We start from the raw sequence: 18575 nt of genomic DNA on the forward strand, positions 1-18575 counted from the left end.
TACCCACTAGTGAGAGATCTGCTACAGGGGAAGTTTCCCTATTATCATTACCAGTGTATGACTTAATATGAAGCAGAGGCTGGAGAATCCTGCCCACTGGTGAGAGATCTGCTACAGGGGACGTTTCCCTATTATCATCATTACCAGTGTGTGACTTAATATGAAGCAGATGCTGGAGAATCCTACCCACTGGTGAGAGATCTGCTACAGGGGACGTTTCCCTATTATCATCATTACCAGTGTGTGACTTAATATGAAGCAGATGCTGGAGAATCCTCCCCACTGGTGAGAGATCTGCTACAGGGGACGTTTCCCTATTATCATTACCAGTGTATGACTTAATATGAAGCAGAGCCTTGAGAATCCTGCCCACTGGTGAGAGATCTGCTACAGGGGACGTTTCCCTATTATCATTACCAGTGTATGACTTAATATGAAGCAGAGGCTGGAGAATCCTCCCCACTGGTGAGAGATCTGCTACAGGGGACGTTTCCCTATTATCATTACCAGTGTATGACTTAATATGAAGCAGAGCCTGGAGAATCCTGCCCACTGATGAGAGATCTGCTACAGGGGACGTTTCCCTATTATCATCATTACCAGTGTATGACTTAATATGAAGCAGAGGCTGGAGAATCCTACCCACTGGTGAGAGATCTGCTACAGGGGACGTTTCCCTATTATCATTACCAGTGTGTGACTTGATATGAAGCAGAGGCTGGAGAATCCTACCCACTGGTGAGAGATCTGCTACAGGGGACGTTTCCCTATTATCATCATTACCAGTGTGTGACTTAATATGAAGCAGAGGCTGGAGAATCCTACCCACTGGTGAGAGATCTGCTACAGGGGACGTTTCCCTATTATCATCATTACCAGTGTATGACTTAATATGAAGCAGAGGCTGGAGAATCCTACCCACTGGTGAGAGATCTGCTATAGGGGACGTTTCCCTATAATCATCATTACCAGTGTGTGACTTAATATGAAGCAGAGGCTGGAGAATCCTGCCCACTGGTGAGAGATCTGCTACAGGGGACGTTTCCCTATTATCATTACCAGTTTGTGACTTAATATGAAGCAGAGGCTGGAGAATCCTACCCACTGGTGAGAGGTCTCCTATAGGGGACGTTTCCCTATTATCATCATCATTACCAGTGTATGACTTAATATGAAGCAGAGGCTGGAGAATCCTACCCACTGGTGAGAGATCTCCTACAGGGGACGTTTCCCTATTATCATTACCAGTGTGTGACTTAATATGAAGCAGAGGCTGGAGAATCCTACCCACTGGTGAGAGATCTGCTACAGGGGACGTTTCCCTATTATCATCATTACCAGTGTATGACTTAATATGAAGCAGATGCTGGAGAATCCTACCCACTGGTGAGAGATCTGCTACAGGGGACGTTTCCCTATTATCATCATCATTACCAGTGTATGACTTAATATGAAGCAGAGGCTGAAGAATCCTACCCACTGGTGAGAGATCTCCTACAGGGGACGTTTCCCTATTATCATCATTACCAGTGTGTGACTTAATATGAAGCAGAGGCTGGAGAATCCTACCCACTGGTGAGAGATCTGCTACAGGGGACGTTTCCCTATTATCATCATTACCAGTGTATGACTTAATATGAAGCAGATGCTGGAGAATCCTACCCACTGGTGAGAGATCTGCTACAGGGGACGTTTCCCTATTATCATCATCATTACCAGTGTGTGACTTAATATGAAGCAGAGCCTGGAGAATCCTACCCACTGGTGAGAGATCTGCTACAGGGGACGTTTCCCTATTATCATCATCATTACCAGTGTGTGACTTAATATGAAGCAGAGCCTGGAGAATCCTACCCACTGGTGAGAGATCTCCTATAGGGGACGTTTCCCTATTTTCATCATTACCAGTGTATGACTTAATATGAAGCAGAGCCTGGGGAATCCTACCCACTGGTGAGAGATCTCCTACAGGGGACGTTTCCCTATTTTCATCATTACCAGTGTTTGACTTAATATGAAACAGAGGCTGGAGAATCCTCCCCACTGGTGAGAGATCTCCTACAGGGGACGTTTCCCTATTATCATCATTACCAGTTTGTGACTTAATATGAAGCAGAGGCTGGAGAATCCTACCCACTGGTGATAGATCTCCTACAGGGAACGTTTCCCTATTATCATCATTACCAGTGTATGACTTAATATGAAGCAGAAACTGGAGAATCCTCCCCACTGGTGAGAGATCTGCTACAGGGGACGTTTCCCTATTATCATCATTACCAGTTTGTGACTTAATATGAAGCAGAGGCTGGAGAATCCTACCCACTAGTGAGAGATCTCCTACAGGGGACGTTTCCCTATTATCATCATTACCAGTGTGTGACTTAATATGAAGCAGAGGCTGAAGAATCCTACCCACTGGTGAGAGATCTCCTACAGGGGACGTTTCCCTATTATCATCATTACCAGTGTGTGACTTTATATGAAGCAGAGGCTGGAGAATCCTACCCACTGGTGAGAGATCTGCTACAGGGGACGTTTCCCTATTATCATTGCCAGTGTGTTACTTAATATGAAGCAGAGCCTGGAGAATCCTACCCACTGGTGAGAGATCTGCTACAGGGGACGTTTCCCTATTATCATTACCAGTGTGTGACTTAATATGAAGCAGATGCTGGAGAATCCTGCCCACTGGTGAGAGATCTCCTACAGGGGACGTTTCCCTATTATCATCATTACCAGTGTGTGACTTAATATGAAGCAGATGCTGGAGAATCCTGCCCACTGGTGAGAGATCTCCTACAGGGGACGTTTCCCTATTATCATCATTACCAGTGTGTGACTTAATATGAAGCAGATGCTGGAGAATCCTGCCCACTGGTGAGAGATCTCCTACAGGGGACGTTTCCCTATTATCATCATTACCAGTGTGTGACTTAATATGAAGCAGATGCTGGAGAATCCTGCCCACTGGTGAGAGATCTGCTACAGGGGACGTTTCCCTATTATCATCATTACCAGTGTGTGACTTAATATGAAGCAGAGGCTGGAGAATCCTGCCCACTGGTGAGAGATCTGCTACAGGGGACGTTTCCCTATTATCATCATTACCAGTGTATGACTTAATATGAAGCAGAGGCTGGAGAATCCTACCCACTGGTGAGAGATCTGCTACAGGGGACGTTTTCCTATTATCATCATTACCAGTGTATGACTTAATATGAAGCAGAGCCTGGAGAATCCTACCCACTGGTGAGAGATCTCCTACAGGGGACGTTTCCCTATTATCATTACCAGTTTGTGACATAATATGAAGCAGAGGCTGGAGAATCCTACCCACTTGTGAGAGATCTGCTACAGGGGACGTTTCCCTATTATCATCATTACCAGTGTGTGACTTAATATGAAGCAGAGGCTGGAGAATCCTGCCCACTGGTGAGAGATCTGCTACAGGGGACGTTTCCCTATTATCATCATTACCAGTGTGTGACTTAATATGAAGCAGAGGCTGGAGAATCCTACCCACTGGTGAGAGATCTGCTACAGGGGACGTTTTCCTATTATCATCATTACCAGTGTGTGACTTAATATGAAGCAGAGGCTGGAGAATCCTACCCACTGGTGAGAGATCTCCAACAGGGGACGTTTCCCTATTATCATCATTACCAGTGTGTGACTTAATATGAAGCAGAGCCTGGAGAATCCTACCCACTGGTGAGAGATCTCCTACAGGGGACGTTTCCCTATTATCATCATTACCAGTGTGTGACTTAATATGAAGCAGAGGCTGGAGAATCCTGCCCACTGGTGAGAGATCTGCTACAGGGGACATTTCCCTATTATCATTACCAGTGTGTGACTTAATATGAAGCAGAGGCTGGAGAATCCTACCCACTGGTGAGAGATCTGCTACAGGGGACGTTTCCCTATTATCATCATTACCAGTGTGTGACTTAATATGAAGCAGATGCTGGAGAATCCTACCCACTGGTGAGAGATCTGCTACAGGGGACGTTTCCCTATTATCATTACCAGTGTGTGACTTAATATGAAGCAGAGGCTGGAGAATCCTACCCACTAGTGAGAGATCTGCTATAGGGGACGTTTCCCTATTATCATCATTACCAGTGTGTGACTTAATATGAAGCAGAGGCTGGAGAATCCTGCCCACTGGTGAGAGATCTGCTACAGGGGACGTTTCCCTATTATCATCATTACCAGTGTATGACTTAATATGAAGCAGAGGCTGGAGAATACTGCCCACTGGTGAGAGATCTGCTACAGGGGACGTTTCCCTATTATCATTACCAGTTTGTGACTTAATATGAAGCAGAGGCTGGAGAATCCTACCCACTGGTGAGAGGTCTCCTATAGGGGACGTTTCCCTATTATCATCATTACCAGTGTGTGACTTAATATGAAGCAGAGGCTGGAGAATCCTACCCACTGGTGAGAGATCTGCTACAGGGGACGTTTCCCTATTATCATCATTACCAGTGTGTGACTTAATATGAAACAGAGGCTGGAGAATCCTCCCCACTGGTGAGAGATCTCCTACAGGGGACGTTTCCCTATTATCATCATTACCAGTGTGTGACTTAATATGAAGCAGAGGCTGGAGAATCCTACCCACTGGTGAGAGATCTGCTACAGGGGACGTTTCCCTATTATCATCATTACCAGTGTGTGACTTAATATGAAGCAGAGGCTGGAGAATCTTACCCACTGGTGAGAGGTCTCCTATAGGGGACGTTTCCCTATTATCATCATTACCAGTGTATGACTTAATATGAAGCAGAGGCTGGAGAATCCTGCCCACTGGTGAGAGATCTGCTATAGGGGACGTTTCCCTATTATCATTACCAGTGTGTGACTTAATATGAAGCAGAGGCTGGAGAATCCTACCCACTGGTGAGAGATCTGCTACAGGGGACGTTTCCCTATTATCATCATTACCAGTGTGTGACTTAATATGAAGCAGAGGCTGGAGAATCCTGCCCACTGGTGAGAGATCTGCTACAGGGGACGTTTCCCTATTATCATCATTACCAGTGTGTGACTTAATATGAAGCAGAGGCTGGAGAATCCTACCCACTGGTGAGAGATCTGCTACAGGGGACGTTTCCCTATTATCATCATTGCCAGTGTGTGACTTAATATGAAGCAGAGCCTGGAGAATCCTCCCCACTGGTGAGAGATCTGCTACAGGGGACGTTTCCCTATTGTCATTACCAGTGTGTGACTTAATATGAAGCAGAGGCTGGAGAATCCTGCCCACTGGTGAGAGATCTGCTACAGGGGACGTTTCCCTATTATCATCATTACCAGTGTATGACTTAATATGAAGCAGAGCCTGGAGAATCCTACCCACTGGTGAGAGATCTGCTACAGGGGAAGTTTCCCTATTATCATTGCCAGTGTGTGACTTAATATGAAGCAGATGCTGGAGAATCCTACCCACTGGTGAGAGATCTCCTACAGGGGACGTTTCCATATTATCATTACCAGTGTATGACTTAATATGAAGCAGAGGCTGGAGAATCCTACCCACTGTTGAGAGATCTGCTACAGGGGACGTTTCCCTATTATCATCATTACCAGTGTGTGACTTAATATGAAACAGAGGCTGGAGAATCCTCCCCACTGGTGAGAGATCTCCTACAGGGGACGTTTCCCTATTATCATCATTACCAGTGTGTGACTTAATATGAAGCAGAGGCTGGAGAATCCTACCCACTGGTGAGAGATCTGCTACAGGGGACGTTTCCCTATTATCATCATTACCAGTGTGTGACTTAATATGAAGCAGAGGCTGGAGAATCCTACCCACTGGTGAGAGGTCTCCTATAGGGGACGTTTCCCTATTATCATCATTACCAGTGTATGACTTAATATGAAGCAGAGGCTGGAGAATCCTGCCCACTGGTGAGAGATCTGCTATAGGGGACGTTTCCCTATTATCATCATTACCAGTGTATGACTTAATATGAAGCAGAGGCTGGAGAATCCTACCCACTGGTGAGAGATCTGCTACAGGGGACGTTTCCCTATTGTCATTACCAGTGTGTGACTTAATATGAAGCAGAGGCTGGAGAATCCTGCCCACTGGTGAGAGATCTGCTACAGGGGACGTTTCCCTATTATCATCATTACCAGTGTATGACTTAATATGAAGCAGAGCCTGGAGAATCCTACCCACTGGTGAGAGATCTGCTACAGGGGAAGTTTCCCTATTATCATTGCCAGTGTGTGACTTAATATGAAGCAGATGCTGGAGAATCCTACCCACTGGTGAGAGATCTCCTACAGGGGACGTTTCCATATTATCATTACCAGTGTATGACTTAATATGAAGCAGAGGCTGGAGAATCCTACCCACTGGTGAGAGGTCTCCTATAGGGGACGTTTCCCTATTATCATCATTACCAGTGTATGACTTAATATGAAGCAGAGGCTGGAGAATCCTACCCACTGGTGAGAGATCTGCTACAGGGGACGTTTCCCTATCATCATTACCAGTGTGTGACTTAATATGAAGCAGAGGCTGGAGAATCCTACCCACTGGTGAGAGATCTGCTACAGGGGACGTTTCCCTATTATCATTGCCAGTGTGTGACTTAATATGAAGCAGAGGCTGGAGAATCCTACCCACTGGTGAGAGATCTGCTACAGGGGACGTTTCCCTATTATCATTGCCAGTGTGTGACTTAATATGAAGCAGAGGCTGGAGAATCCTACCCACTGGTGAGAGATCTGCTACAGGGGACGTTTCCCTATTATCATTACCAGTGTGTGACTTAATATGAAGCAGAGGCTGGAGAATCCTACCCACTAGTGAGAGATCTGCTATAGGGGACGTTTCCCTATTATCATCATTGCCAGTGTATGACTTAATATGAAGCAGAGGCTGGAGAATCCTCCCCACTGGTGAGAGATCTCCTACAGGGGACGATTCCCTATTATCATCATTACCAGTGTATGACTTAATATGAAGCAGATGCTGGAGAATCCTACCCACTGGTGAGAGATCTCCTACAGGGGACGATTCCCTATTATCATCATTACCAGTGTATGACTTAATATGAAGCAGAGGCTGGAGAATCCTACCCACTGGTGAGAGATCTGCTACAGGGGACGTTTCCCTATTTTCATCATTACCAGTGTGTGACTTAATATGAAGCAGAGGCTGGAGAATCCTCCCCACTGGTGAGAGATCTCCTACAGGGGACGTTTCCCTATTATCATCATCATTACCAGTTTGTGACTTAATATGAAGCAGAGGCTGGAGAATCCTCCCCACTGGTGAGAGATCTGCTACAGGGGACGTTTCCCTATAATCATCATTACCAGTGTGTGACTTAATATGAAGCAGAGGCTGGAGAATCCTCCCCACTGGTGAGAGATCTCCTACAGGGGACGTTTCCCTATTATCATTATTACCAGTGTGTGACTTAATATGAAGCAGAGGCTGGAGAATCCTGCCCACTGGTGAGAGATCTGCTACAGGGGACGTTTCCCTATTATTATCATTACCAGTGTGTGACTTAATATGAAGCAGAGGCTGGAGAATCCTACCCACTGGTGAGAGATCTGCTACAAGGGACGTTTCCCTATTATCATCATTACCAGTGTGTGACTTAATATGAAACAGAGGCTGGAGAATCCTACCCACTGGTGAGAGATCTGCTACAGGGGACGTTTCCCTATTATCATTACCAGTGTGTGACTTAATATGAAGCAGAGGCTGGAGAATCCTACCCACTGGTGAGAGATCTGCTACAGGGGACGTTTCCCTATTATCATTACCAGTGTGTGACTTAATATGAAGCAGAGGCTGGAGAATCCTACCCACTGGTGAGAGATCTGCTACAGGGGACATTTCCCTATTATCATCATTGCCAGTGTGTGACTTAATATGAAGCAGAGGCTGGAGAATCCTACCCACTGGTGAGAGATCTGCTACAGGGGACGTTTCCCTATTATCATCATTGCCAGTGTGTGACTTAATATGAAGCAGAGGCTGGAGAATCCTACCCACTAGTGAGAGATCTCCTACAGGGGACGTTTCCCTATTATCATCATTACCAGTGTGTGACTTAATATGAAGCAGATGCTGGAGAATCCTACCCACTGGTGAGAGATCTGCTACAGGGGACGTTTCCCTATTATTATCATTACCAGTGTGTGACTTAATATGAAGCAGAGGCTGGAGAATCCTACCCACTGGTGAGAGATCTGCTACAGGGGACGTTTCCCTATTATCATTACCAGTGTGTGACTTAATATGAAGCAGAGGCTGGAGAATCCTGCCCACTGGTGAGAGATCTGCTACAGGGGACGTTTCCCTATTATCATCATCATTACCAGTGTGTGACTTAATATGAAGCAGAGGCTGGAGAATCCTCCCCACTGGTGAGAGATCTCCTACAGGGGACGTTTCCCTATTATCATCATCATTACCAGTTTGTGACTTAATATGAAGCAGAGGCTGGAGAATCCTCCCCACTGGTGAGAGATCTGCTACAGGGGACGTTTCCCTATAATCATCATTACCAGTGTGTGACTTAATATGAAGCAGAGGCTGGAGAATCCTCCCCACTGGTGAGAGATCTCCTACAGGGGACGTTTCCCTATTATCATTATTACCAGTGTGTGACTTAATATGAAGCAGAGGCTGGAGAATCCTGCCCACTGGTGAGAGATCTGCTACAGGGGACGTTTCCCTATTATTATCATTACCAGTGTGTGACTTAATATGAAGCAGAGGCTGGAGAATCCTACCCACTGGTGAGAGATCTGCTACAAGGGACGTTTCCCTATTATCATCATTACCAGTGTGTGACTTAATATGAAACAGAGGCTGGAGAATCCTACCCACTGGTGAGAGATCTGCTACAGGGGACGTTTCCCTATTATCATTACCAGTGTGTGACTTAATATGAAGCAGAGGCTGGAGAATCCTACCCACTGGTGAGAGATCTGCTACAGGGGACGTTTCCCTATTATCATTACCAGTGTGTGACTTAATATGAAGCAGAGGCTGGAGAATCCTACCCACTGGTGAGAGATCTGCTACAGGGGACATTTCCCTATTATCATCATTGCCAGTGTGTGACTTAATATGAAGCAGAGGCTGGAGAATCCTACCCACTGGTGAGAGATCTGCTACAGGGGACGTTTCCCTATTATCATCATTGCCAGTGTGTGACTTAATATGAAGCAGAGGCTGGAGAATCCTACCCACTAGTGAGAGATCTCCTACAGGGGACGTTTCCCTATTATCATCATTACCAGTGTGTGACTTAATATGAAGCAGATGCTGGAGAATCCTACCCACTGGTGAGAGATCTGCTACAGGGGACGTTTCCCTATTATTATCATTACCAGTGTGTGACTTAATATGAAGCAGAGGCTGGAGAATCCTACCCACTGGTGAGAGATCTGCTACAGGGGACGTTTCCCTATTATCATTACCAGTGTGTGACTTAATATGAAGCAGAGGCTGGAGAATCCTGCCCACTGGTGAGAGATCTGCTACAGGGGACGTTTCCCTATTATCATCATCATTACCAGTGTGTGACTTAATATGAAGCAGAGCCTGGAGAATCCTACCCACTGGTGAGAGATCTGCTACAGGGGACGTTTCCCTATTATCATTACCAGTTTGTGACTTAATATGAAGCAGAGGCTGGAGAATCCTACCCACTAGTGAGAGATCTGCTACAGGGGACGTTTCCCTATTATCATCATTACCAGAGTGTGACTTAATATGAAGCAGAGGCTGGAGAATCCTACCCACTGGTGAGAGATCTGCTACAGGGGACGTTTCCCTATTATCATTACCAGTGTGTGACTTAATATGAAGCAGAGGCTGGAGAATCCTACCCACTGGTGAGAGATCTGCTACAGGGGATGTTTCCCTATAATCATCATTACCAGTGTGTGACTTAATATGAAGCAGAGGCTGGAGAATCCTACCCACTGGTGAGAGGTCTCCTACAGGGGACGTTTCCCTATTATCATCATTACCAGTGTGTGACTTAATATGAAGCAGAGGCTGGAGAATCCTACCCACTGGTGAGAGATCTGCTACAGGGGACGTTTCACTATTATCATCATTACCAGTGTGTGACTTAATATGAAGCAGAGGCTGGAGAATCCTGCCCACTGGTGAGAGATCTGCTACAGGGGACGTTTCCCTATTATTATCATTACCAGTGTGTGACTTAATATGAAACAGAGGCTGGAGAATCCTACCCACTGGTGAGAGATCTGCTACAGGAGACGTTTCCCTATTATCATCATTACCAGTGTGTGACTTAATATGAAGCAGAGGCTGGAGAATCCTACCCACTGGTGAGAGATCTCCTACAGGGGACGTTTCCCTATTATCATCATTACCAGTGTGTGACTTAATATGAAGCAGAGGCTGGAGAATCCTACCCACTGGTGAGAGATCTGCTACAGGGGACGTTTCCCTATTATCATCATTGCCAGTGTGTGACTTAATATGAAGCAGAGGCTGGAGAATCCTACCCACTGGTGAGAGATCTGCTACAGGGGACGTTTCCCTATTATCATCATTACCAGTGTATGACTTAATATGAAGCAGAGGCTGGAGAATCCTACCCACTGGTGAGAGATCTGCTACAGGGGACGTTTCCCTATTATCATCATTGCCAGTGTGTGACTTAATATGAAGCAGAGGCTGGAGAATCCTACCCACTGGTGAGAGATCTGCTACAGGGGACGTTTCCCTATTATCATCATTACCAGTGTGTGACTTAATATGAAGCAGAGCCTGGAGAATCCTCCCCACTGGTGAGAGATCTGCTACAGGGGACGTTTCCCTATTATCATCATTACCAGTGTATGACTTAATATGAAGCAGAGCCTGGAGAATCCTACCCACTAGTGAGAGATCTGCTACAGGGGACGTTTCCCTATTATCATCATTACCAGTGTGTGACTTAATATGAAGCAGAGCCTGGAGAATCCTAGCCACTGGTGAGAGATCTCCTACAGGGGACGTTTCCCTATTTTCATCATTACCAGTGTATGACTTAATATGAAGCAGAGCCTGGAGAATCCTACCCACTAGTGAGAGATCTGCTACAGGGGACGTTTCCCTATTATCATTGCCAGTGTGTGACTTAATATGAAGCAGAGGCTGGAGAATCCTACCCACTGGTAAGAGGTCTCCTATAGGGGACGTTTCCCTATTATCATCATTACCAGTGTATGACTTAATATGAAGCAGAGGCTGGAGAATCCTACCCACTGGTGAGAGATCTGCTACAGGGGACGTTTCCCTATCATCATTACCAGTGTGTGACTTAATATGAAGCAGAGGCTGGAGAATCCTACCCACTGGTGAGAGATCTGCTACAGGGGACGTTTCCCTATTATCATTGCCAGTGTGTGACTTAATATGAAGCAGAGGCTGGAGAATCCTGCCCACTGGTGAGAGATCTGCTACAGGGGACGTTTCCCTATTATCATTACCAGTTTGTGACTTAATATGAAGCAGAGCCTGGAGAATCCTACCCACTGGTGAGAGATCTGCTACAGGGGACGTTTCCCTATTATCATTACCAGTTTGTGACTTAATATGAAGCAGAGGCTGGAGAATCCTACCCACTAGTGAGAGATCTGCTACAGGGGATGTTACAGAAGCATTAGTTATTTTGTTGTGAAGAGCTTATTTCCCAGCAGCAATGCCTGAACCAGCAAGCCAGCGCCTAAGAAGGGCTCCAAGAAAACCGTAACAAGTATCATTTCATAAAGAGTTAACTCTTTTTTTTCAGCTTTTAGAAACTATTGCCTAAATACACATTTTTGCTGGCCTCAGCTCTAAGTTTAGGGATAACCAATCCCATTGTCTAATCACCTCTGGAGCCAGACTGCTAATTGATAAGATGAACTTGTAAACTTGTTATCTTAAGTACTGTAATCCTATTGTGGCCTGTCAAAGGACAGTGCTCTCTATCTAAATGTGTGATGGGGGATTTTGTGCTTCCCCCCCCTCTCCCCCTGGGAGTGCCCTGTGTGCATGTAACCTTAATAAAAAGCAGGCTGGGCATCCCAGTGCTGAGTTCTTGTTTGACCCTCAATCGCAGCGTTGACTCGTTTTTGTGGGCAGAAGGGTATCCTAGCTGTATTACAGCTAAGGGAGATTATTCTATATTTGCGAGACTCATATAGAATACTATGGAAAGCAGCTTCTCCCCTCTTTAGCAATAGGGATCCAGGCTACTAAGCGGTCCATCTCTCAGCGAGACTAAGGGTAACCGTAACAGGGGACGTTTCCCTATTATCATCATTACCAGTGTGTGACTTAATATGAAGCAGAGGCTGGAGAATCCTACCCACTGGTGAGAGATCTGCTACAGGGGACGTTTCCCTATAATCATCATTACCAGTGTGTGACTTAATATGAAGCAGAGGCTGGAGAATCCTCCCCACTGGTGAGAGATCTCCTACAGGGGACGTTTCCCTATTATCATTATTACCAGTGTGTGACTTAATATGAAGCAGAGGCTGGAGAATCCTGCCCACTGGTGAGAGATCTGCTACAGGGGACGTTTCCCTATTATTATCATTACCAGTGTGTGACTTAATATGAAGCAGAGGCTGGAGAATCCTACCCACTGGTGAGAGATCTGCTACAGGGGACGTTTCCCTATTATCATCATTACCAGTGTGTGACTTAATATGAAACAGAGGCTGGAGAATCCTACCCACTGGTGAGAGATCTGCTACAGGGGACGTTTCCCTATTATCATCATTACCAGTGTGTGACTTAATATGAAGCAGAGGCTGGAGAATCCTACCCACTGGTGAGAGATCTCCTACAGGGGACGTTTCCCTATTATCATCATTACCAGTGTGTGACTTAATATGAAACAGAGGCTGGAGAATCCTACCCACTGGTGAGAGATCTGCTACAGGGGACGTTTCCCTATTATCATTACCAGTTTGACTTAATATGAAGCAGAGGCTGGAGAATCCTACCCACTAGTGAGAGATCTGCTACAGGGGACGTTTCCCTATTATCATCATTACCAGTGTGTGACTTAATATGAAGCAGAGGCTGGAGAATCCTACCCACTGGTGAAAGATCTGCTACAGGGGACGTTTCCCTATTATCATCATTACCAGTGTGTGACTTAATATGAAGCAGAGGCTGGAGAATCCTACCCACTAGTGAGAGATCTGCTACAGGGGACGTTTCCCTATTATCATCATTACCAGTGTGTGACTTAATATGAAGCAGAGGCTGGAGAATCCTACCCACTGGTGAGAGGTCTCCTACAGGGGACGTTTCCCTATTATCATCATTACCAGTGTGTGACTTAATATGAAGCAGAGGCTGGAGAATCCTACTCACTGGTGAGAGATCTGCTACAGGGGACGTTTCCCTATTATCATTACCAGTGTATGACTTAATATGAAGCAGAGGCTGGAGAATCCTACCCACTGGTGAGAGGTCTCCTATAGGGGACGTTTCCCTATTATCATCATTACCAGTGTATGACTTAATATGAAGCAGAGGCTGGAGAATCCTACCCACTGGTGAGAGATCTGCTACAGGGGACGTTTCCCTATATCATCATTACCAGTGTGTGACTTAATATGAAGCAGAGGCTGGAGAATCCTACCCACTGGTGAGAGATCTGCCTATAGGGGACGTTTCCCTATTATCATCATTACCAGTGTATGACTTAATATGAAGCAGAGGCTGGAGAATCCTCCCCACTGGTGAGAGATCTGCTACAGGGGACGATTCCCTATGATCATCATTACCAGTGTATGACTTAATATGAAGCAGAGGCTGGAGAATCCTACCCACTGGTGAGAGGATCTCCTATAGGGGACGTTTCCCTATTATCATCATTACCAGTGTATGACTTAATATGAAGCAGAGGCTGGAGAATCCTACCCACTGGTGAGAGATCTGCTACAGGGGACGTTTCCCTATTATCATTACCAGTGTGTGACTTAATATGAAGCAGAGGCTGGAGAATCCTACCCACTGGTGAGAGATCTGCTACAGGGGACGTTTCCCTATTATCATCATTACCAGTGTATGACTTAATATGAAGCAGAGGCTGGAGAATCCTCCCCACTGGTGAGAGATCTCCTACAGGGGACGATTCCCTATGATCATCATTACCAGTGTATGACTTAATATGAAGCAGATGCTGGAGAATCCTACCCACTGGTGAGAGATCTCCTACAGGGGACGATTCCCTATTATCATCATTACCAGTGTATGACTTAATATGAAGCAGAGGCTGGAGAATCCTCCCCACTGGTGAGAGATCTCCTACAGGGGACGTTTCCCTATTATCATCATTACCAGTTTGTGACTTAATATGAAGCAGAGGCTGGAGAATCCTACCCACTGGTGAGAGATCTGCTACAGGGGACGTTTCCCTATTATCATTACCAGTGTGTGACTTAATATGAAGCAGAGGCTGGAGAATCCTACCCACTGGTGAGAGATCTCCTACAGGGGACGATTCCCTATTATCATCATTACCAGTGTATGACTTAATATGAAGCAGAGGCTGGAGAATCCTACCCACTGGTGAGAGATCTCCTACAGGGGACGTTTCCCTATTATCATCATTACCAGTGTGTGACTTAATATGAAGCAGAGGCTGGAGAATCCTACCCACTGGTGAGAGATCTGCTACAGGGGACGTTTCCCTATTATCATCATTGCCAGTGTGTGACTTAATATGAAGCAGAGGCTGGAGAATCCTACCCACTGGTGAGAGATCTGCTACAGGGGACGTTTCCCTATTATCATCATTACCAGTGTGTGACTTAATATGAAGCAGAGGCTGGAGAATCCTACCCACTGGTGAGAGATCTCCTACAGGGGACGTTTCCCTATTATCATCATTACCAGTGTGTGACTTAATATGAAGCAGAGGCTGGAGAATCCTACCCACTAGTGAGAGATCTCCTACAGGGGACGTTTCCCTATTATCATCATTACCAGTGTGTGACTTAATATGAAGCAGATGCTGGAGAATCCTACCCACTGGTGAGAGATCTGCTACAGGGGACGTTTCCCTATTATCATTACCAGTGTGTGACTTAATATGAAGCAGAGGCTGGAGAATCCTACCCACTAGTGAGAGATCTGCTACAGGGGACGTTTCCCTATTATCATCATTACCAGTGTGTGACTTAATATGAAGCAGATGCTGGAGAATCCTACCCACTGGTGAGAGATCTGCTACAGGGGACGTTTCCCTATTATCATTACCAGTTTGTGACTTAATATGAAGCAGAGGCTGGAGAATCCTACCCACTGGTGAGAGATCTGCTACAGGGGACGTTTCCCTATTATCATCATTACCAGTGTGTGACTTAATATGAAGCAGAGCCTGGAGAATCCTACCCACTGGTGAGAGATCTCCTATAGGGGACGTTTCCCTATTATCATCATTACCAGTGTGTGACTTAATATGAAGCAGAGGCTGGAGAATCCTACCCACTGGTGAGAGATCTCCTATAGGGGACGTTTCCCTATTATCATCATTACCAGTGTGTGACTTAATATGAAGCAGAGGCTGGAGAATCCTACCCACTGGTGAGAGATCTGCTACAGGGGACGTTTCCCTATTATCATTACCAGTTTGACTTAATATGAAGCAGAGGCTGGAGAATCCTACCCACTAGTGAGAGATCTGCTACAGGGGACGTTTCCCTATTATCATCATTACCAGTGTGTGACTTAATATGAAGCAGAGGCTGGAGAATCCTGCCCACTGGTGAGAGATCTGCTACAGGGGACGTTTCCCTATTATCATCATTGCCAGTTTGTGACTTAATATGAAGCAGAGGCTGGAGAATCCTACCCACTGGTGAGAGATCTGCTACAGGGGACGTTTCCCTATAATCATCATTACCAGTGTGTGACTTAATATGAAGCAGAGGCTGGAGAATCCTACCCACTGGTGAGAGATCTGCTACAGGGGACGTTTCCCTATTATCATCATTACCAGTGTGTGACTTAATATGAAGCAGAGGCTAGAGAATCCTACCCACTGGTGAGAGATCTGCTACAGGGGACGTTTCCCTATTATCATTACCAGTGTATGACTTAATATGAAGCAGAGCCTGGAGAATCCTACCCACTGGTGAGAGATCTGCTACAGGGGACGTTTCCCTATTATCATCATTACCAGTGTGTGACTTAATATGAAGCAGAGGCTGGAGAATCCTCCCCACTGGTGAGAGATCTGCTACAGGGGACGTTTCCCTATTATTATCATTACCAGTGTGTGACTTAATATTAAGCAGAGGCTGGAGAATCCTGCCCACTGGTGAGAGATCTGCTACAGGGGACGTTTCCCTATTATCATCATTACCAGTGTGTGACTTAATATGAAGCAGAGGCTGGAGAATCCTACCCACTGGTGAGAGATCTGCTACAGGGGACGTTTCCCTATTATCATTACCAGTGTGTGACTTAATATGAAGCAGAGGCTGGAGAATCCTCCCCACTGGTGAGAGATCTCCTACAGGGGACGTTTCCCTATTATCATTGCCAGTGTGTGACTTAATATGAAGCAGAGGCTGGAGAATCCTCCCCACTGGTGAGAGATCTCCTACAGGGGACGTTTCCCTATTATCATTACCAGTGTGTGACTTAATATGAAGCAGAGGCTGGAGAATCCTGCCCACTGGTGAGAGATCTCCTACAGGGGACGTTTCCCTATTATCATCATTACCAGTGTGTGACTTAATATGAAGCAGAGCCTGGAGAATCCTACCCACTGGTGAGAGATCTGCTACAGGGGACGTTTCCCTATTATTATCATTACCAGTGTGTGACTTAATATGAAGCAGAGGCTGGAGAATCCTACCCACTGGTGAGAGATCTGCTACAGGGGACGTTTCCCTATTATCATCATTACCAGTGTGTGACTTAATATGAAGCAGAGCCTGGAGAATCCTACCCACTGGTGAGAGATCTGCTACAGGGGACGTTTCCCTATTATCATCATTACCAGTGTATGACTTAATATGAAGCAGAGGCTGGAGAATCCTACCCACTGGTGAGAGATCTCCTACAGGGGACGTTTCCCTATTATCATCATTACCAGTGTGTGACTTAATATGAAGCAGAGGCTGGAGAATCCTACCCACTGGTGAGAGATCTCCTACAGGGGACGTTTCCCTATTATCATTACCAGTGTGTGACTTAATATGAAGCAGAGGCTGGAGAATCCTACCCACTGGTGAGAGATCTGCTACAGGGGACGTTTCCCTATTATCATCATTACCAGTGTGTGACTTAATATGAAGCAGAGGCTGGAGAATCCTACCCACTGGTGAGAGATCTCCTACAGGAGACGTTTCCCTATTATCATCATTACCAGTGTGTGACTTAATATGAAGCAGAGGCTGGAGAATCCTACCCACTGGTGAGAGATCTCCTACAGGGGACGTTTCCCTATTATCATCATTACCAGTGTGTGACTTAATATGAAGCAGAGGCTGGAGAATCCTACCCACTGGTGAGAGATCTGCTACAGGGGACGTTTCCCTATTATCATCATTACCAGTGTGTGACTTAATATGAAGCAGAGGCTGGAGAATCCTGCCCACTGGTGAGAGATCTCCTACAGGGGACGTTTCCCTATTATCATTACCAGTGTATGACTTAATATGAAGCAGAGGCTGAAGAATCCTACCCACTGGTGAGAGATCTCCTACAGGGGACGTTTCCCTATTATCATTGCCAGTGTGTGACTTAATATGAAGCAGAGGCTGGAGAATCCTCCCCACTGGTGAGAGATCTGCTACAGGGGACGTTTCCCTATTATCATTGCCAGTGTGTGACTTAATATGAAGCAGAGGCTGGAGAATCCTCCCCACTGGTGAGAGATCTGCTACAGGGGACGTTTCCCTATCATCATTACCAGTGTGTGACTTAATATGAAGCAGATGCTGGAGAATCCTGCCCACTGGTGAGAGATCTGCTACAGGGGACGTTTCCCTATTATCATCATTACCAGTGTGTGACTTAATATGAAGCAGAGGCTGGAGAATCCTCCCCACTGGTGAGAGATCTGCTACAGGGGACGTTTCCCTATTATCATCATTACCAGTGTGTGACTTAATATGAAGCAGATGCTGGAGAATCCTACCCACTGGTGAGAGATCTCCTACAGGGGACGTTTCCCTATCATCATTACCAGTGTGTGACTTAATATGAAGCAGATGCTGGAGAATCCTGCCCACTGGTGAGAGATCTGCTACAGGGGACGTTTCCCTATTATCATCATTACCAGTGTGTGACTTAATATGAAGCAGAGGCTGGAGAATCCTCCCCACTGGTGAGAGATCTGCTACAGGGGACGTTTCCCTATTATCATCATTACCAGTGTGTGACTTAATATGAAGCAGATGCTGGAGAATCCTACCCACTGGTGAGAGATCTGCTACAGGGGACGTTTCCCTATTATCATTGCCAGTGTGTGACTTAAGAAGGCTTGGTATGGTCTGTGGTTATTATTGCTCATATCCATTCTGATCATTCATTGAACTGA

This window comes from Bombina bombina, chromosome 8, assembly GCF_027579735.1.
Source record: "Bombina bombina isolate aBomBom1 chromosome 8, aBomBom1.pri, whole genome shotgun sequence".
In the NCBI taxonomy this organism is placed as follows: domain Eukaryota; kingdom Metazoa; phylum Chordata; class Amphibia; order Anura; family Bombinatoridae; genus Bombina; species Bombina bombina.